We start from the raw sequence: 22,393 nt of genomic DNA on the forward strand, positions 1-22,393 counted from the left end.
CAGGAGTTAGAAGCATCTAGACAATCTTAGCAAGTGACCTGGAACCTCGAGATGGTCAAGGAAATGCCTCCACAAACCTGCCCTGATCCATATGAAACTGTTTGAGAGATGCACAGGATGTGCTTACCAGACCCCTGAGAATCATGAATGCTGCAGAAGGATTTGACACCCCTAAAGCTACTGCTATATTGTTTTTTTTTTAAATTTTATTCACCTAGTATAACTTGTGTTATGCACCTGTTACCTATTCTGTAAGCTGTATGTCATTTCCTCTTGTACAGATGCCATCGTAGGAATCAAGGTCTTTGTATTGCGCTTTTGCATTTACCAGTTACGATTAACTCACGGTGGTTATGCAGAAGCCTTTTGTGCGGTATCTAGCTGCCTATCTTGTCAAGAGTCTAACTCCTTGTGGAAAGAAACTGTGATACAAGGATGGTCAAAGTGGGCTCCCTTCCATTTGAACACCTGCAGAGTAACTATATTGAACTGCCAAAATGTATGAGCAACAGATATGTTTTTGGGGTGCAGAACTTTTGTTGACTAAAGAATCTGTGGGTTTTTTCTTGTGTCCTCACGAGCATGGTGTGCTGTTTATGTTTGCAGTGCGTTCCTTGGTGCAAAGAACGATCCCCAAGTCAACTTCCACATTTATAGGCAACAGAGACTGGGAGGCTTTAGTTGAGGATAGAGGACCCAATACAGCCCTAATTGTGGTGCTGCACCACGTGTCTGATTAGCACCACAGGCAAGAATTATTGAAATTTATGCTCACTCAGTGAAACTCCGTACCCCACTGTTTCCAGTCTTCTGTGTAGTATTATTCAGTTTGTTGGGGGAGGCATCAGCTAGTCTTTGGCATATTCTTTGGACCCCTTTGTCCTGTCTGCTAGTTAGCACTCAGTCACATGAACTTTCATCCCATTTTGTCTTAGCTCCAATCTCATTTCCTTATGAAGACAATGGGGGAGGAACTGAGGTATAATGGCCGTCTCTTATGGTGATGTGTGCCTCTCAGGATTGTCTTGCTCTTATAAAAGCATGCTCCATTTTGAATCTCAAGCTTATCTTCAGTGATCAATCCATCCACATGTTTCTGCCTTGATGTTTTTTTCCCAAGTGTCCAGACACTTTAATTTTGTCATTTATTTCACCATTATAATACTAACAAATTCTAGATCTTGTTGTACTAGCAGAAAGGTTTGACATTTACAATACAGAGAATGAAATGTTAACCACTTTTATAAGCTGCAGATATTTTTAAAAGAAAATTTCCTTTTTTTTGAAGTGTCCCTGTTAAATGTTTCTACAGCTGATCAACTTTGCTCATAGACCATGATTTCAAGGAAGGCTTTAAGTTGTTCCTTAGCCTTCTGGCCTAGATTGAGAATTGCTGCTTTTGATACTGATTTGTTTTCTTTCAGGATCAAGGTGGGTGCTTTCAAACAAAATCTTGTTTTTTATTCCTTCCTGGACAATTCTTTGCTGGATTCTTTGCTTTTCATAATTGTATCTACAAGGAAACCAACATCCTAAAGTTCCCAAAATAAATACTCCTACCACAACATCACAAGATCTTCTAACTCTACTTGTAAATAAAAAATGTCCAAAGCCAGCTATGACAGATCCTAATGAGCCATAGAGCACAGAGTCTCATGCACAGGGTACATTTTGGATATCCAAGATCCCAAGAAGCTTAAAGGGCTTCCCCTTCCCGGGTTCCCCTTGCCTTGGTCTCAGTTGCCATTTTGCCTTGATGTTTTTAATAAACTCTTTTTAATTCTCTTTTCCTAAGTTTTCCTTGTTAATCACAGTAAAAGGCCCCAGTATAGAATTTTCCTTTAACAGTAAGATTTAATAAATGTTCATCGAATTGAATTGCTACAACTACTTTCTCCCAACTTTCCAGGATTTCTTTCTCCTTCTAGCTCAAACTTGAAAGTATTGAGGTCTAGGGATGTTGGGAATCCTGAAACTCAAGGGCAGAAGATGTGGGGCCTGCCTCAAAAGAATTTGGCTTAAGCCTTCTGTCAGAGACAGGGTTTATTAAAACACAGTTGAGGTGGGCAAGATTTTAAGAATCTAAGCAACCTAATGGGGGCAAGATGGACACTTATATACAGTGGTCAAGGAGTGGGTTTAGATGGAATTAAGGAGTAGCAGTCTAGGGTGGGGCCAAGTACAGACAAAGAGGGCCACAATGAAAGGGCAGTTAAAGGATTATTCTCAGCCAATGACTCAGGCCAGGAATCTGAGTTCAGGAGGCTTTGAACTTGGAATTTGGTAGGACCATGCTTTTTATAGAATTGAGTTAAATTGTGGATCTAATCCTTCCCCACTCTCCAGAGAGTGAGGTAGTTTGGAGGATTATGCCCAGAAGTTGAGAGGTGGTGATGGTAGAGAATGTTTTCATGTTTATTTTTTGCTGTGCCTTTGAAGTAAATATTCTTTTATAAAAAATAATATAATTGCGTGGTTAATGGAACTAGATTCAAGGGAGTCTTAAAATTGAGGGAACACTTCCTCAGAGGTTGAACCAATGGCAGAGAAACTTAACACCCAAACTCCCTTTCAAGGTAGAGGAGAACTCTGGGGGAAGGGTAAAATATAGCATACCCGGCTAGTGTAGGCATAGTTACAATTATTTGGTGGACGATTTGGGGGTTTGAAGTCTGCCTCAGTCACTTCTAGACAGCTAAATGACCAAGGGCAAATTGCTGCATCCTGCTGAATGGGATGTCCCAGTGAAGACTTCTCAGTGTAATTAAGGTAATGAGTTCAGAAGGTAGTGTGAGAAATGAACTCTCAGAAGTGAAGGCTCCTCAAAGGGTCAAATAATTCTCGGTTACTACTTTCAAAATCCTCCCCCACTCAGACCTGTTTTTAAGCACTTAACAGAAAGAATAAGCCCTGCCCCACCCCCAACCTGAGCCGTTTGGCCTTGGCTTTGAATTTGGGCACCTGGAATGTAAGCCCCACCTCCCGGTTACCCACCCCCAGTTAAGGGGGTAAGGGATCATGGTGGGTGGAGACATGTTTTCATGGTGGGCAGAGATTTGCTTGTATAAGGCGGCCCCTGTTAGGCGGTCTCTCTCTCTGTCTCTCTCTGTCTCTCTGTCTCTCTCTCTCTCTCTCTCTCTCTCTCTGTCTCTCTCTCTCTCTCTCTCTCTCTCTCTCTCTCTCTCTCTCTCTCTCTCTCTCTCTCTCTCTCTCTCTCTCTCTCCCCCCACACACATGTATCGGAGGAGCAGACAGTCATCTCGCGAGATTGTAATAAAGGTAAACTTTGCTTTCCACTTTGAGAAGTCTCTGAGTTTAATTTGGGTTGGTGTCGCTGTCCCACACACTTCTGAGCCTGTTTCCTCATCTGTAATCTGCCTCACACATCATTATTATTATTTTATGGAGATATCTAAGGATTTGTTGATATGTACTCCTGCTAATCATACTTCTCAACACACAGTGGCATTTTAAAATCAAGTTTTCTTATATGCTTAGAGCAGACACTCAGGATTCTAAATAGCCACTTACAAATAGACAAAGTTCTAAGGCTGATATAGTTTCTAGTTATATCAGAAAAAAAGAGGATACAGCCAGGATTTACATTTCAAAGTGTGTGGGACAGTGACCACCGAAATCAAGAGTTTGGAATCTGAATCAGAGATCAGAAAAGGTCTTCATTCTTTTTCATGAGAAAGGGCACGGCCCTTTGTTGCTCAAGCACGAGTGGCCAGCAGGTGCACCCCCTGGCTGTGAGAAGCAAAGTTTTATGGCCCTAACACGTATCCCCTCCCACTCTCTTACCTCTTTCCGCCACTGGCTGAGTACTCAAGGTGTACAATCTAAACGTGGCAACTAATACCTAATAGAAGCAAACATACCCATCTTTGGGAACTAGATGTATGCATGAGTGAGAGATGATCTCTCGAAAGTGAAGCCCCCTCAGGGGATCAATAGTTCTAATATTTCTTGATAGTTGCTTTCAAAACCCTGTTGTTGTTGTTTTTTTTAAAGGCTTGACAGAAAGAATAGCCCTGCCCCCAACCTGAAGTGCTTGCCCTTATCTTCCTGCCTTCTCTTGTCTCTGGGATAAGGGGGAAGGGGGTTAGGGAGGGGAAATTTCAGTAAATACTGGTTTCCTAGGAATTACCTAACTTATGAGAATTCGGTCCTAAACCTCCTGATCACCATGTATGTTTGGATTGGCTATACCCTGTTTCCTTGTTCTTTGTCTTTGAATTTTCCCACCTAAGAATGTAAGCCCGCCTCCCTAGCCAAGGGGAATAAGGGATAAGTGGTAGGTGGAGGTTTGTTTGTGTTAGGGTATATAATTTCATTTCCTTTCTGTGCCTTGCCTCTCTCCTCCTGGAAGTGTGCCCGGGGAGGAGACAACCCCTTCTCGAGAGATTGTAATAAAAAGTAACCTTTGCTTCTACCTTGACAAGTCTCTGAGTTTAATTGATTTAGAATCACTGTCCCACACAAAACAAATTTTGAAAGTTGTAAGAACTATGATCAATACAATGATCACTCATTATTTCAAAGCACCAATGATGAACAAGTTCATAAGATATTATTGAGATTCAGGGGTTTAGAGGTGCTGGAACTCCATAAGTCTTCTTTCAGCCAAAGACAAGGTTTATTAGAACATTGTATTGGGCAGACACTTAAGGAGTCTGAATGTTAGTGAGCCTGGGTCTAGATTATAAGAATCTGAGCACCTTAATGGAGACAAGATGGACCTTATATACAGAAAGACCAAGGGAGGGATCTAGGAATGGCCAAGTAGTCTATGAGGTAATAGAACTCCAGGGACCTGGACTACCATGACCAAGGGAGAATGGAGCCTAGATAGGATTAAGGGTGGGAAGTGGCCTGGGGCCATGGGGAGGTAACAGAATTGGGAGATTGGGTGTAGCCACAGTGAAAGGCTACATTTGCTTCATTTTCCTCATCTGTAAAATGGGAATAATAATAATAGCACTTATCTTGCAGGATTGGTGTGAGAACTTTGAGAAATGATCTCTCAGAAGGGAAGCCTACTCAAAGGGTTAATAGTTCTTGTTAATAGTTCTCACAAAGGGCAGCAATTAGGAGATCACTGGTCAATTGGAGAGAGCTGTCTCAGTTAAATAAGGTCAGAAGCCAGGTAGTAAGAGGTTAAGAAGAGAGTGAGAGGAGAGAAATTGGAGGTACCTGTTGTAGATGGCCTTCTCAAGGAATTTAGTTGTATTGTTGAAACACACTCCCTTCTGACTTTGTCAAAGCACCCCCTCAAGACCCTGTTGGTTTTTTTAAAGCACATAGCAGAAAGAATAGCCCTACCCCCAACCTAAACTGTTTACCCTTGCAAAACTTCTTGTTGCTGGGGGAGATTTCCATGAATAGGTTGCGCCCCCTGAAGCCCAGCCAGTGGAATAAAGGGAAGGGGATTAGGGAGGAGGAGCTCGAGTTAGGGCATAACTAAGCCTTGCTTTCTGTAACCAACTCATACTCCCTGGCCTGTACCATTAGTTCGATGAGTGGCAGTACCCCTAGTCTTTGTCTTGATTTTGAGTAGTGGTCTCTGTCCCATATAAAACCTACAGATTCCATCCAGCAGTCTTTTTGCCTGTTTTAATATCTAATTGCAAAGAGAGCTCCTGGTCACTAAGAACCAAAAACTCTTTCATTCTTTTTTCCTCTAATCCTCACTCACTTGATGTCTTCTTCTCTACCCCTTGTTCCGTAGCTGACCATAATATGGAATTTATACACACACATATGTATTTTAATACCTCAAGGATTTGTAAATTTGTCGTCATGAGTACTACCTCCATCAGTGAAGATTGTACCCCCTCTATAAATTAGTTTTCTAGGGTTGCTCTTTATAATAATCCATCTAGACTGCTATATTAGGCCCTTCTTGATCTCCCTCGTTAATAGTGCCCTTTTAACCAATCAACATTAATCAGTATCCCGAATTGTTTTATATTTACTGTTATTATTTTAAAAGACTGGAATCCCTGCCTTGGAGGCATTGGAATTTTGAGTTCATCAGCTTAATTTCCTGATGCAGATGGGATCTGGATCCCAAAAAGGAAAAACCCTGGACTTTCATGTGGCCATATCTCTGGTGCTTGCTCTGAGGCTATAGTCCCATCCACTGGCCTTTTGTGTTATTGCCTATGCCTAATCTCCCTGTTCTGTAACCCTTAACCTAGCCTAGCCTTCCATTCTCTTACCTCCCTGTGGCCCCAGGCCACTTCCCACCTTAATCCTATCTAGGCTCCATTCTCCCTGGGCCAAGATTGGTCTAGGTCCCTGAAGTTCTATTTTCTCATAGACAACTTGGCCACTCCTAGATCCCTAGTCTTTCTGTATTTAAGGTCCGTCTTGTCTCCATTAAGATGCTCAGATTTTTTACAATCTAGCCAATAGCTCATAGGTGCTTAGATTTCTTAAGGGTGTGGCCAATATGGTGGTGGATCTTTAATAAACCTTGTCTTTGGCTGAAAGAAGGTTTGGGTTGAATTCTTTTAGAGAGGACCCACATGTAGTGATTTTAGGGTTCCAGCACCCTTAAACTTCTAGCCCTCATCATTCCCACCTGGGCTGTTTAGCCCTGCCTTAGGCAGCCTGGTATACTTCTCCAGCCTTCTATGGGCTCACCTTATTAATGGTGAACTTAATGAAGACACCTAATAGGCTTAGTTCTTTGCAACTCAGAACTCTGGAGTTTACAAGATCTGCCAGCCTCAGCCTCCCTGGTGGCTGGGATAACAGTTATATGCTATGCCACTGGCTTGTATTTACTTTACATATATTTTATATTTATCTGTGTACCTGTTTTTCCTTAATAGGAGATGAGGAAATACACCTCTCTCCTTTCCTTGGAGAAGGTACAGGAAGTTGCATGTGTTGTCAGACACTAGATGTAATAACTGTATTGGTTCATTTTATTTAACTGTTTTTCTTTGTTGCAAGGGAAGACTCAGTGGTGGGTAAGAAAAGGGGCCATCATTAAGAAATGGTTGTGATGTAAAAAAGTAAAATGATGGAACAGTGCCCAAAGGGCTTTAAAAATGTACACACCCTTTGACCTAGCAATACCACTTCTAGGGCTGTAACCCAAAGAGATACTAAAAATGGGAAAAGGACCCACAAGTACAAAAATATTTATAGCAGCTCTTTTTGTGGTGGCAAAGAACTGGAAATTGAAAATGCCCATCAGTTGGGGAATGGCTGAACAAGTTGTGGTATATGAATGTAATGGAATGCTATTGTGCTATAAGAAATGATGAGCAGGGAGGCAGCTAGGTGGCACAGCGAAAAGAGCATGGGCCCTGGAGTCAGGAAGACCTGAGTTTAAATCCAGTCTCAGACCAGACACTTATTAGCTGTGTGACCCTGGGTAAGTCACTTAACCCCAATTGCCTCGCCCAAAAAAAAAAAAAAGGAAAGAGAGGAAAGAAAAGAAATGATGAGCAGGCAGACTTCAGAAAAACCTAGAAAGACTTGTATGGACTGATGCTTAGTAAAGTGAGCAGAACCAGGAGAACACTGCACACAATAACAGCCAAGCTGTGCGATGACTAACTTTGATAGACTTAGCCCTTGTCAGCAATGCAAGGATCTAAGACATCTCCAAAAGTCTCATGATGGAAAATGCTATCCACATCCAGAGAAAGAACTATGGAGCTGGAATGCAGATCGAAGCATACTATTTGGTCTTTTTTTTCCCCTTCTGTTTTGTTTTGCTTCCTCTTTCTTGTGGTTCCTTCTATTGGTTCTAATTCTTCTTTACAACATGACTAATGTGAAAATATGTTTAACAAGATTGTATATGTAGAACCGATATCAGATTATACACAGTTTTGGGGAGGAAGGTGAGGAGGGACGGGGAGAAAAATTTAAAACTTAAAAGCTTATGGATTGTTGATAAATCAAAATAAATTAATAAAAAAATAAAAAGAAAAAAGAAAGAAAAAAATAAAATGAATCAATAGAATTTTTTAAAAAGAGTAGTGTTGGCTGAAAAATTTAATTATCCCTGGTCAAGTAGTCCTTGTACAAATGACATGCAGTCCATTTCTAGGCCTATGGTTGTACTTAATGAAATTAAGTTGCCCAGGAAGTCAGGTACACTAATAAATGGTTGGAGGAATTGTAAATGGATCTAATCATTCAAATAACTTTGGAAGGCAAGTTGAATGTATGTTAAGAAAGTGATTAAAATGTCCATACTCTTTGACCCAGAAATACCTAGGATAGACATCAAAAATAGAAAGGTTCCATATACAACAAAATATTCATAGCAGCTACTTAGACCTAAAAACAAAGCAGATCTAGGAATGTGTAAACAAACTGTGTTACATGAATACCATTTAATATGACTGTCCTGTAAGAAGAGCGAATAGGCAGAACAACAATATACAAAATGACTGCAACAATGTAAATAGAAATAAAACTTGTGTAAATAAAGATCAAGCCCTGGCCGAAAGAGTTGAGAAAATGCACCTCACTTTCTTCATTATAGAAGTGGGGCACTATGGGCGTGGAATATTGCATATGTGATCAGACGTGGTTGATTTGTTTATTAGGATGAACTTTTTTTTGTTGTTCTACTTATAAAAGACATCTCTTCTTATAAGGGAAGGCTCCCGTATAAGGGTCAGGGAGGGACACTGTGTATTTAGGAATGAATGTCACATGAAGAACAAAGACATCCATAAAAAAGACTATCTAAAAAAGAGTTTTTGCGTGTGGCACTAAAGTATTCTTATCTGTGAGTCTTTGACCTTCGATAGGAAAACAGGCTCTCCAGCATGGTGTTAGATAGCCAACATAGATGCCCTAACTCTACATGTAACCCTGGAGATCCTGTCCCAGGTCTTCTCAGAAGAAGCTAACCCATACTCTTATTTTCCCTTCTCCTTCACAGTGAGCTTATGGAATCATAAGGGGGGAGGGGGGCAGGGCAGACTGGCTGAAGAGGACTAAATCCTTAAGAGTACATACAGATATTTTTTGCTAGTTTCCCAACCAACCAAGGAGTCCTTGCTCAATATCTTTTTTACTACTTCCCTCAAAGACTAAAAAGGATTCATTCTTGAGATCAATATCTTATTCCTTAAATGGAATAGATTATACTGTCCTGGGTAGGTCTGGATTTCAGGGCTAGGGAGAAATATGATCCTATCTAGATAACAGTTAAGTTTTGTTTCCCTGTTTTAATCCTTTTTTTTTTTGAGACTTTAGCCTTTGTTCTTTACCTTTTATATATTTTCAAACCAGAAAAAAGTCTAGAAATTATTTCTTAAGATTTTCAGTTGAATTAAAAAGGAGGTTTAATATGCCTCCACAATACAAAACGATCTCTCTCTCTTCATTGGTGGCTTCAAGTAAAAAACACTATTTTGAGTCATCAGATGGGGGGGACAGCTGGCTACATTACCCCCCTCCCCAGTCATCATTGAGTTTATGACTGTTTGTTTTGTATTTATTGTTTCCTAATCTCAGGTAAATGAGTGTTTCTAGAGGGGAGTGCCAAGGTAACCCTGTTTCTAGAGATCTAGAGATCCCATCAGAGGTGCCACTGGTAATCAGAGTCTGTTGCAGAGACCACCTGGTAGCAGAGGTTGCCAGAGTGGTAGTACCCAATGACAGGTGAGGCACTTGGAGATGGATACAGAAAGACAGTCACCTCGAGATGATGACAGCCTCAGGGAGTGTGACCCTTGCTCAGCTTTTTGGGGGAAAGGAATATTTTGTACCAATTGGTTTTGCTGTGCCTTTTCAATAAAACCCTTTTCTAAAAGCTAATGGAGTCCAACTGGTTGATTAATATTGAGAGCACACAAGTGGGAACTCAATTGCTAGTGTTAGAGGCCACAACCCTTCAGTGTTACTCTGGAGATTCCAACCTGTGAGTGTGAGTGTAGGTTACAGCAACTAACCCCAGAACAGATGCTACAGAATTATAAATTCTTATTCCTTTTAATAATAATAATTAGCATTTGTATAGCACATTAACGTTTGCTTTACATATGTTATTTGATTCTCAGAAATAATCCTCTTAATTATGTACTGTTATAATCCCCATTTTACAGATTGTTAAATCACTTCTCCAAGTACATGCAGCTAGTAAGTAGCTGAGGCAGGATTAGAACTCATCTTCCTGAGTCCAAGTCCAAAAAAGTCCACTTTGCTACTTACTCAGGAACCACTGTAAGGTAATCCAATCTCCTCATTTTGCATAAGAAGAAACCGAGGCCCAGAAGAAGTTAAATAACTTTTCCAATGTTGCACAGCTCATTAGTGACAGAGCTGGGATTAGAACACAGGTCACCTGATTCCCATTCAGTGCTCTTCCTAAGTATTCAAAGCAGCCTTTCTTTGCACAATTATAGGAACTAAAAGGGAAGAAAATATTAACAGAAACTCAAAAGCAGCAATATTAAGCTTATAGCATAGTGCCCCCTATCATTCTACATGAAAAGAGAAAGGGACCACTACATTCTTACAACTAAATTAAATGTCAACCCCAATTAGCTTGTTAGGCTCTAAATCGAAGTGGGAATTTTGACTTGTTCCTTTTTGAAATTTTATATAACCAGAGTTCTAAGGTAAAGGAAAGTTTTGGTCTCATAGGTTAAAGGGGACTGAAGATGGCTCAAAAAATATAAAACATTTATAATGAGTATGTAAAATGCCACCTACTCTCTGAAGCAGGGAAGATCAACAAATTCGTAACTTGTATTTTGGTGTATGCCTCTATTCCCAAATCCAGTTGTTTAAGTAACTAGATTTTTACTTTGATTTTAGGTCCTTGATAAATGAAAGGTCATTTGCATTTCACCAGTTTGAATTTCATACCAGGAAACCAGGCGTAAGCACGTGTATCAGGAAGACCAGTTGCTCGGGTGCTATGACAGGCAAGTCACATATTATTGCTATGTGTTAATACCTCAAATCCAGACCCCTCTGCAACAATTTTGTATAGAAAGATTATAGATTTAGAACTGGAATGACCTTTCAAAGTCATCAAGTTCAACCCTTCATTTTACAAATGAGGAAAGCTCATCTAAAGTAGTTAAATAATTTGTCCCAGGTAGATAATAACTGGTTGAGCTAGGATTTCAACCTAGATCCTTTGACTTCAAATATAGCACATTTTCCATTTTGTACTACGTAAAAACTTCAGTAATTGAGAGAATAGAAGTATGGGAGGAACTCCTGAGGCCCTGGACTCTCCCAAATGGAATAATTCTTCCAAATTTGTAAATTTTAAATTTGATTTAGGTAGAAGGCTTTAACTTGATAATCCTTCTCAAAAATAGAAGTGTATACATGTGTCTTTAAAAACCCCTCTACAGGTCTCTTTCTCCCATTGGCTACTAGCCAACAATTGACCAAGTACAAAATCTATATTGCTGTTCTGACCAAGATAACACCCTTGCCTGAGATCACTATACCTCACTTGGGTGAGGTTACAGCTCAAAGGATCTGACATGTTTCCAAGTGCCCTTTATAAACTAGAACCACAGGAAGCCTGTCTTATGTTATAGCAGCAGCTCCTGTTTATAGAGCCTGTAGATGGTCTAGCCCTGTGGGCTGTCCCTTAGTTAATTCAAAGACACCTATTACTGCTGTTAGGAAAACTTCTCATTCACCTGAGGCCTTTGATGCTTAACCTGGGGTTTTGGATCAACTTGAATATATCTCTCCATTCATGGCTCCTGGCATGCTTCAGAGTTTTGCAGCATAATTCAGAGGGTTTCTGTCCCTGATCCAGGGCCTTAAGGATCTAAAGGTCCCCTGGGTTATGTTACTGGAGGAGCCTGAGACCTTGCTGGGGGTTTGTAAAACTACCAAGTGTGCCAGAAGGTATGGATGGTGGGTAAATTGAGTTTAAAATGAAGGGTGGGTGACAGATAGGTGATGGAATCAGAGTTCAGGTAGAGACATCATATTTTTGGATATGGCTAATGTGGCAATTTGTTGGGGGGGGGGTTTGGACTAGGTATATCTATTGAAAGAGTTTTTCTTTTCTTTTTTTCATAGGAGGAGAAATAGAAGGGAAAGAAAAGAGATTTTTGTTAATTGAAAAAAAAAGATGAGAGGTGGATTAATGTGTGGGTAGGGAAGGTGAGGGTTGGGAATAGAAGTCTTGACAGGGTAGATTAAGGTTCCTTCCAGAAATCACAGCCCATAGGTCAGGTCAGGATTTCCCCTTCACTCAGGAGAATTCAGACAAAGCCCATATATACTGTATATAATGTGGTGCCAAGCCCATTTTGTGTATTCCAAGTAGAGTAAGACCTGGAAAGTTTTTAGCAGTTTGGGGAGAAAATTAGACCTTACTTGCTCTGCCCTCAACGTCTAAGAAAAGTAACCATAAAAAGTCCCTGGGTTTCATTTTCACATTTCCAGGAAGCAACTCTTCAGCATGGAACAGAGAAACATTTGTGGGTAAAACTAGCAAATTGAGGCTCTTTAAATGCTTGCTCTTTCTGCATCTTGACTTGAATCTCTTCTTTTAAATCATGGTCCCCAAAAGTTTCTGAGGCTGAACCAGCATAACTTAGGGAAACTACCTGAGATAGATTTATTGTAACTCCACAGTGTGAAAAAAAAATCTTTCAGTATGTCTTTGTGTTTGTTTATTTGAGCTGTGTAGTATTTTTGTGTCAGCTGAGCATGGAAAAAGAATTTCAAGTGGACATCGAGAAGTTAGAGAGCATTTAGAGGACAAAACCAAGAAGGTGGTAGAAGGGCTTTGATGTTAGTTTATAGTTTATAGTTAAAAAAGCTGAGGATGTTTAGCCTGGAGAAGAGAAGACTTGGGAGTAGGAGTAACATGACAGTTGTCTTCCAGTATTTGCAGGACCCCCCTGTGAATGAGGGATTGGACTGGTTCTGGTTGATCTCAAAGGGCAGAAGTGGGAGCAATCAATGTCTCCAAGTCACAGAAACTCAGATTTCTAATAGTTAGGGCAATCCAGAATTATACCTCAGAAGCTCCCCTTCCTTAATGTACTTCAAACAAAGAATGGATTGACCACTTATCAGGGATGTTTTAGGGGATTCTTATCCAGGAATGAGTTGGATTGGATTAGGTGATCTCTGAGGTCCCTTCCAACTCTGAGATTCTGTGATTCTCAAAAGAAACACTTAGGACTTTTTTTCCTTCTTCTAGTTCATAAGGAATTTTAGATTCTATTATCAATGCAAGAAAACCTCCTAATCTCTTAGAAAGAGTCCTGGGTATAGGTTAGTAGAAAGAATTTATGGCTGATATCTGTTTAGATTATGTATGCTAATCTGAAATTTTTATTTCAGGCAAGGCCTTATAAGAATGTCTGACGTTGGTGGAATTACCTTGGTCCAAGGTCAGGTTCTGAGCTTGGCGTGTTCAGGAGCTGGATTTTATCAGGTCACCTAGTAGTTCTCTGGAAAATTACTTCAAACTTATCAAACTTAGAATGATAAAAAAAAAATAGCTAGAATTTATATCATGCCTTAAGACTTGCAAAACATTTTACATATGTTACCTCATTTGATCCTTACAGCAACCTGTGAGGTAGGTGATATGATTTATTTCTACTTTATAGATATGGAAACTGAGGATCAGAGAGGTTAAATGGCTTGCCAAGATTCACACAGCTAGAAAGTAAGTGAGGCAGTCACTCTAAGTACATTATTGGATGCTTCTTCTTTTGGTTGAACATCTCTCTGGTGACATCCTTGATGGAGCTGTTGAGGTACAAGTATTTAATGGTTATGTGCTGCCTTCAGAGATGATTTCCAATTTATCCTGCATATATTTTATATGTGGATAGTTATTTCTATATTGTCTCCACCATTGGAATGCGAGCTCCTAAAGGCAGGTACTGGTTTTTGCCTTCTGTATCTCCAGCCCTTAGCACAGTGACTGGCACATGGCACATACTAATAAATACTTACTGATTGAAAAGAAAGAAAGAAAGAAAGAAAGTGAGGCAGGATTAGAGTTCAGGTAAGAGATTAATTTGTAAACCAGAATACCAGTTTATTAAATTATACCTGGGGACATGGCTTTAGGTTATGGAATTCTCTTGTCTTCTGGTTAGATTACCTCTTCCAGGCATATTCATTTCTAGCTTCTGGGAAACTGAATTAGTCATCAAAGGCAGCTGGAGAAGCATGGGAAAATCTGAAAGAGTAATGGATGGTATTATGGAATATTTAACCCTGATAAAAGATATACTTTTTTTTAATTCATAACTTACTTGATATAAGCAACTCCCAGTGAAAAAACTCCCTCTACCAAAGCAGATTGGCAACTGCTCTGACCCTTACAGGGTGAGACAGTTGTCTGGCACTCTGAAAGCTTAAGTGACTTGTTCAGAGACACACAACCCATTGTGTAAAGGGCAGGACTTGAACATGGATTGTCTTGATTCTGTAGCCAGCTCACCACCAGCTACACCAAGCTTCCTTCGAACTCTGTCTTTTACATACAAATTAATTATTATACAAAATAGGACATGGTGTGTGCACACCAAAATTCCAAGGGAAAAAAAACTGCCTCTGACTAGAAGAATCAGGAAAGGACTTCATGGATGAGATGGCCTTTGAGGTAGGTCATAAAGAATGCTTAAGATGTTATGAGGTAAGGATAAGCGTGGGAATTAAGAATGCATTTCCAGAGTAGGGAATGGCCTTGAGCAAATGCATGGAGATAACAAAAATTAAGTAAAATTGGGGTCCAAGCTCCAGTGGCACCCTTGTAAGAAAATCACAACTCTATTATTAGTCTCATTCCTAATGTGGTGCTCCCTCAGAAAGGAAATGTTAGTAAGGGCAATAGCAACCAAGGCAGGCTCATTGGAGGAGCAATTATTGCCATAATGAACATTTTCTTTTCTCTGGGAAGAAGCTGGAATGGTAGAAGCTTAGGACCCTAGGATCCTTCATAGCTATGAAACACCTCTCGGCAGCTTGGTGGGCCAGCCAAGAAGCCAAGTGAAATAGCACAGGTCTGAATGATTCTTTTCTGCTCAAGAAGTTTCAAGGGCTCCTTATTGCCTTTACTCAGAAATTAAATCTGGTTGGCATTTAAAACTCTTCATGTTCTTACTGCAATGTGCCTGGTTTCCAGACTGACTTGACTAGTCCCATTCATTCTCTCTATCTTCCATGCGTACTTATTCCTCTCTGTACAAAAGTTTCCATCTCTCATCCCTGAATCTTTGAGTAGATGTTCCCCATGCCTGGAATGTTCTTCTTTCTCACCTTCATTTTTTAGAATCCCTCATTCCCAAGGTTTAGCTCAAGTGCCAACTCCTGAATGAGGCCTTCCTTTTTTTTTTTTTTTGGTGAGGCAATTGGGGTTAAGTGACTTGCCCAGAGTCACACAGCTAGGAAATATCTCTTGTGGGATTGGTTGGCAGTGGTAGGGGAAGAAGGTGAAGTTGGGTTGAAGGAGACTAACTGCAAAAGACTAACCATTAACCACAGACTGTTCCTAATTGATGAGTGAATGAAGGAAGACCAACCTAACTCCATATTTTAGCCAACTTCAAAGCACATTTCACATCACATGGAGCCATCCACCAGGAAATCAGGGTTTGTTTATGGATGCCTCTTCCTTAATTAATTTATTTTTAGTTTTCAACAATCACTTCCGGAAGCTTTTGAGTTTTAAATTTTCTCCTCTTCCCTCCCTACTCCATCCCCAAAATGGTGTGCAATCTGATATGGACGACTCTTTCCATATGCCCTGATGTGGTTAAGGCACCTTGTAACCTCTTCCCTTATTTTCTGCTTCTTGTTTTTGCTCTGGTTATTATTCAAATCAATAGTGCCATTGCTACTAGAAAGGGCACAGCCTTCTATTGCCCAATGCCTCTACTCACAATGCCTTTGACTCCCCAAATCAAAGCTCCCTTCCTTGGTCACCTTCTCTCCTACATTGTTTCCCCTCATTAGAATGTAAGGCTCCTTGACAGAAAAGGTTGTCTCACTTTTGTATTTGTTTCTCTAGTGCCTCTCACAGTGCCCGATGCCTAGCTGCTTAATGGAATGTTTTTTATTCATTCATTTAATTATTATTTTTTCTTTTTTTAAGAAATTTTATTAATTTATTTTGATTTATCAACACTCACTTCCACATGCTTTTGAGTTTAAAATTTTTCTCCCCCTTCCTCCCCACCACCCTCCCCAAGATGGTGTGCAATCTGATATAGGCTATACATTTACATTCCTGTTAAACATTTTCACATTAATGAAGTTGTAAGTAAAAATTAAAACCAATAGAAAGAGGAAACAAAACTCAACAGAAGAGAAAAAAAATGATAGCGATTCAACTTCCATAGTTCTTTCTTTGGATGTGGATAGCATTTTCCATCACGAGGCCTCTGGAGATGTCTTCGATCCTTGTAATGCTGAGAAGGGTTAAGTTTATCAATATTAGTCATCGCACAACATGGCTGTTATTGTATGCAAAGTTCTCTTGGTTCTGCTCACTTCACTCAGCATCAAACTGAGTGAAACAATGTAAACAATGTGAGGTCTCTCAAATGGACTGAGTATAGCAATTTCATAGACTGTTACAAACTCAAGGTTGGTTACACTAGCCTGAATAGGCCTAAGTTGTTCCTAGAAAACACATGATTTGTACTGTTACATCAGCATTAGGTAATGGCTAATGCTAAAAAAGGATAAAATAGCTAGGATTGGTAGTATTATAATGAGATCCCTTGTTTCTGGGGTAGATTTTCATGTTTTAGATTGTAAGGCTGAAATTCCTGTCCAATGGGAATTAAGGCCAGTGGTGGGTGGGTATCTCTGCATTAGGACTATATAACCTTTGTTCTGGCCTTTGTGCCTTGCCTTGCTTTGCTCGGACTGCCGGACGAAGCAGACGCCCGCTTCTCGTGACAATGTAATAAATCTTTCACTTGATACCTAGCAAATCTCTGAGTGTTATTTTTGGGTAGCTGTAGCATGCAGTATTTGGTGCATTGGTTGGGAAAACGCGGTGGAAGGGCAGAGTCCTGGGCCTCTTGGGAAGACGCACCCTGCCTTGATTTTAGGCAGTCCATGCTGCTTGGGATTTCTTCCCCTTCCGCCAGGTGAAGTGACCCAAATCGGAGAGACTAGGTGTATAGTGAAAGTAAAAGGAGAGGACTATGCAGCAAATCCCAGCTGGTCGGTGTGGACAGAGCAGTAAGGGAACTTGTGTGCACATGGCCCAAGGTAAGCACCTAGGGGACCCTTGAGTCAAGTAGTTCCCTGGATAGGAAGGCTCTTGGGTGACTGACAGGTGGAGGTGACTCCCCTGTGATTGGGTGTGCGGAGCGGGGAGGGGGTGGAGGTCCCATCAATATAGAAACGGGCAAGGCTCAGTCCAAGCTGCCCTCCGCAGAGGCTGAAATGAAAAGAATGCTGGTAAACAGTCCCTTGGGAAATAAATTAAGTAATTGGAATGAGTTTCCAAAATATAAAGGGAAGGATAAAAAAAATGATTAGATTCTGTTGTTTTGTTTGGGGTAATAAGGATATTGGAGGTGGCACGATTTGGCCCTATTATGGCTTGGCCAGAGACTGGGTGTGCCAGAAATTAAATTTATTTGTGAATGAAAAGGATCCTGTGGACCTGGAGGAAGTGATATATGCTGGTTTATGGCTTCCAGGGAGCAGGATGTTTTTGAGTGAAAATAAATCTAAGAAGAAAGAGGATAATAAGGAGGGGGAGGTAGTGTCTCACGAGGGGTGGGATACATTGTCGTCCCTTCCACCCCCCCCATGCAATACCCCTCAGGGGCCCGCGATTCCGGCTTCCCAAGAGAGAGAGAGGAAAAAAAAAGAAAAAAATACTTTAGTATTTAGGTTATATGATTGGTAAAAAGCAAGTTGAGGATCTTTGAAGTGTCAGGTCAGAATTAGAAAGAAATAAGGTATGTGCAGTTTTAAAGGGACTTTAATCAAAGTCCATCAGAGGGATAATTAGGTAGAAGGAAGGCAAGAAGGTTTAAGCACGTAGGAGAGAGGAGTGTGTGTAGGAAGCTTAAGGAAGGTACAATTTATTTGCACAGTGTGAATAGAGGTTTTGAAAGTAAAAAGGTTTGGAAACTCTTGAAGAGTTGTTGGAAAATATTCTCTTCCTAAGGTGGATGGAAGAGAGGGAGATAGGGGAGGAAAGGTGGGTGCTCAGATCAAAGGGAGGCAGGCTAAATAAGTCTTTAACCATTCCCTGCCTTACATAAAAGAGAAAAGTTTTTGTGTACCAGAACAGGAACAAAAGGTAATTTAAGGGCAGCCAGAGGCTGCGCTGAATGAAATGTGATGTTCAGAATTTATTACATTGTTTGGTATTAAGATAAATTGGGAAAATATAAGAATCTGCAAATTGGTAAACTTTTGTATTGTTATGTCAAGTGGCTTTTCATAATTTTAATGTTATTAAAGTAAATTGAAAGAAACTAAAAAATACATAGTGGAAAAAAATAGTAAAAATTGTGTGAGACGAGTGAATTGGTTAGAATGTATAGTAAAGTTGAAAAAGCCGTTTGGGGAGAGAGAGGGAGGGAGAGCCCTATTCAATATCTCCCTTCAGAAATTCAAAAAGAAAGCTGTGTAGTAGTCAATTAATTATTAAGTTCCAGAGATGTCTACCTGGAGGGAAAGCAAAAAGAACTAGAATACTGGCCCAGTACATTTTAAGCTGACCTGATATGTTACAATAGGTGATTCCAAAATGTTTGTAAAACTTTTGCAAGAAAATGTGGACATGAATGGGGAACTGAAATATTGAAGAAATATATAAACAGTCAAGGGTATTGAATTTAGCAAGGTATATTTGTATAATTTTAAGAGTACATATTGTTATTTGGCATTAAGAAATTTATTAACTATGTCACCCCAAGAAAGTTTTATTTACTTTAGTTTGTATTTCTAAAATTTTCCTTTATTGTATAATTTGGTAAGCAACTGTATCATCTGTGTTGTCAGAAAAGCAATTTTTTTTAAATAATCAAAACGTTGTTAGGCTCTTTCTTAAGGCTAACAACCAGGTTTGTTGGGGAATGGGTAGTATGAGCCAGGCTCTTAAGGCAGGGTTTAGTGGTTGTGGGGAAGTCTAGGCCTTGAAGAATCTTGATTGGGAGTGGCCCCAGGAGACTGCTGGACCTGGTAAAGGGGTCTAGAAAGAAAGAAAGATTTTTTTTAATTGGGTCTGTTTTAAGTTTTTAATATACTGCTTACAATTTCTGAATTTTCTTATGTGATGTAATCCAGTAAGCAATTGTATGAGTTATGTTGCTGGAAGGGCAATTTCTTTTATAATCTGGAATGTTAAATTAATTGTGAAATCAGAGAAAAGAGAAAAAGGAATGAATTTGGCTGTTGGGGCATTCTATATGATCCTGACTTGTAACATTTCCTTTTAAGTATTGTAATTTAAGAAATCATAAAATTTCCAAATTTTGTTTTTATTTTAAAGGGAATTTTTAGTTAAAATTGTTTTGCTATCATTTATGAAATTTGTGAGATTGTTAACTAAGTTATTTGGGGTTACTGTTTTCATGCTAAAACCTAAAAGGGTTAATTAATTACTGTATGTGGAAAGAAGGGGATAGTGTACAGCCGTATTGGGTTGGTTCTGCCCATTCAAGGGCACCGGTCAATTCTCCTTATTTTGTAAACTTGCCAAGGTCCCTAGAAACCATGAGAAAAGAACTTGTTTGGATTATGCAGTTCCTGGACAATGAACTTAGCTTGCTGAGAATTTGCAAGTGTATAGAAATGATTTCTAATGATTGGCTTTTACACCAGGACAAGTTTAAATTTGAGAAGGAAAGATGTTAAGTGAAATGTCTTATGTATGTGAGTCCTGGTAAATCTTTATTCCTTATTGCAACTCCATGAGAGTAAAATTAACTGTATCTGGCTTTAAGCTGTGATTAGTGAGACTTGCTGTTTGAGGTAAAAGGCTCTTGGGACTATAACTAAATTTGTTTTGAGTTTGAATTTGGATATAGTTGTCTGCATTAAAATCAGTATCTGAGAGAAATGCCAGTGAATGCGATTCTGTACTGGTAACAGGTGGAGGTAAATGTGACTTATTTGGGAAAAAGCCGAGGGGACAGTCTTAGCCTCAATCTAGGATGGGTTCCTCCTGGCTCAGTTTCCCCATTGTATTCCTTTGGAAAGGAATGTTTCCCACCTGACTATTCCTGAGTCAGGCTATGAGGAGAAAGATACTGCATGATTGGAGAATTGTGACTCTACCTGAATTTAAACAAAGGTAAGGATATTTTATCTTGTTATATTTGATATGTCACATGTCCCTGCTCTTTTTCCTTCTATGGTAAGTTTCTATGATTAGAGCAAGTAGTATAAGATATGAGCTCTTTTGTGTTATCTTACTGGGAAATCTAATGATATTTTTATCTAGAACTAGAACCTGTGCAGAAATTTATGCAAGAATTCTAAGAGCAGTAGTATTTTTCATGTAATCAGTCTCTTACTGTTACTAATGTGAGATTCTATTATAACGCCATTTGACCAAGGAACTTTGTGATATATAGGGATTCTGTGATACTAGGAATTTAGTTTCCTGATAATACTCTACAATTTGTGTTATTTAAGGACTTTTGCACCAATTTAGTAAGATTTTATGAACAAGAGTGGAAATGCATGCCAGTTATTTAGGGCTCACTTTGGAGATGTTCCTTAGGCAATGTGAGATTATAGTTATACCTTAAACTGATTGTTGAAACCTGCTGGTTCTAATGACTGACTGTTTCTGAGTCTAACTCCACATGTAAATATCAAGGAAGGTTGCCTGAGCCAATGATCCATGATGCCAGTAGCCCTGGGAGGGGCAAGTATGAACTGCAGATATGATTTCATGGGAAGGTTGAGAGGGCAACTGTTCTATAATCAGAAGATTTTGTAAGTACAGTAACAAAGTTGCTAAAATAATTGATTATGGAACATCTTAGGTTACTATAGAACTGGGACTAGTGCTCCTGTGTGCGTTCCCATGTGAGTTAGGGTTCTTTAATTCTTGGTAATGGTATGGAGACAATTAGATCAGGGGCTTGTGAGAAGGTTATTTTGTTGTTTGGTTAATATGATGCTTGTCTAAAGTTTTGTTGCAATTAATAATATCAAAGGAAGAATGGCTTTTGGTTTATTTTGTAAATGCCATCAAAGAAACATGGCATGACTAAAAGTTTAAGATTTTATGTATATACTGTGTTAAAATTGATTATTTAATATATTTATGTATGTACTGGAGCCTGTTATTAACCCCTTAGTGAAATCTCATCCTCCTGGTGAGGAAATTAATAATGGATTAATGTAAAGTATAAGACAATGGGTTCTGAGGTGAATTTCTTAAACATGACAATTAACCATGGTTCCAATTTTGAGTTTGTAAAATGATCAGGGTTATAAGGATTAGAAATGGTAATTTAAAATTGTGCTAAGGTCACTTTTGCAGGAGAATGAACAGAAAGCTGGTTCCTAAAAGAAGACAAGATGCTGAGATGCTGTGCTGGAGATGGCTGGAACAAATACTAAGGACCAGTGGTGCCTCCTTCATCTGAATGGACTGCTGAAAAACGAGAGGACCTCACACTGTATCTATGGAGGAGACTGCCTCCTAAGGGCCCTTAATCATGATCCTTACACTTCTTTCATTTCTTATAGTGACTATTACTGCTGCACCTATCCCTGTACTGTTTTCACAAGGGAATCAATTTATACAACTTATGCAAAAAGTAGGGGAAATATTTAACCTTAAGAACTGTTGGATTTGTGGAGGGCCTCAACAGCTTGAGCAATGGCCATGGGTACCTGTGCCCTTAAGTCCGGCCTGGATCTTAAGTAACAGATCAGAGGTTAATAATCAAACAGGTTTTTGGGCTGAGACTGAAGAACATTCCTGGCCCCTAGTTGAATCAATTAAAGGGAAGTATTGTATTAATCAAAAGGGTAGGGGAAGGCAATTGGGGATGAGTACATGTGAGTATACTTATTCCTGCCAGATTGGTCACTTTGAAGTTGACTGTTCCCTATATCAAGGTAGATGGAATGCCACTCATATTAAATGCCCTAATGGGACTTGGATATCATGTAAGAGTGCAAGGTACCTTACTGGTACTAATTACCGCACAACCTGCAGATATGTATTGGCAGGAGGGAATCCTCGTTTAAGCTGTAATCTTTCCCAGGAAATTGGTGACTTAGAGCGACTAAATCTATGTAAAGATGAAAATAGTATTAATGGGAAACTGAGGCTTCCTTATTATGATTGGGCATGGAGAAATCAAACATGGTCTGGATATTTTAGGAAATTTTGGAGCAAGGAGGATCATACTAATTCAGATCCAGGGGTGGAAAATTGTAATTGGAAAAG

At 39.6% G+C, this 22,393-nt stretch overlaps 1 pseudogene; it reads right to left on the reverse strand.

The window, feature by feature from the left end:
- Positions 1 to 1,365: 1,365 nt before the first annotated feature.
- On the reverse strand, positions 1,366 to 17,069 carry LOC110211868 (uncharacterized; annotated as a pseudogene).
- Positions 17,070 to 22,393: the final 5,324 nt, after the last annotated feature.

Source organism: Phascolarctos cinereus, unplaced genomic scaffold, assembly GCF_003287225.1.
Source record: "Phascolarctos cinereus isolate Bilbo 61053 unplaced genomic scaffold, phaCin_HiC Scaffold_5;HRSCAF=322, whole genome shotgun sequence".
NCBI classification, from domain to species: domain Eukaryota; kingdom Metazoa; phylum Chordata; class Mammalia; order Diprotodontia; family Phascolarctidae; genus Phascolarctos; species Phascolarctos cinereus.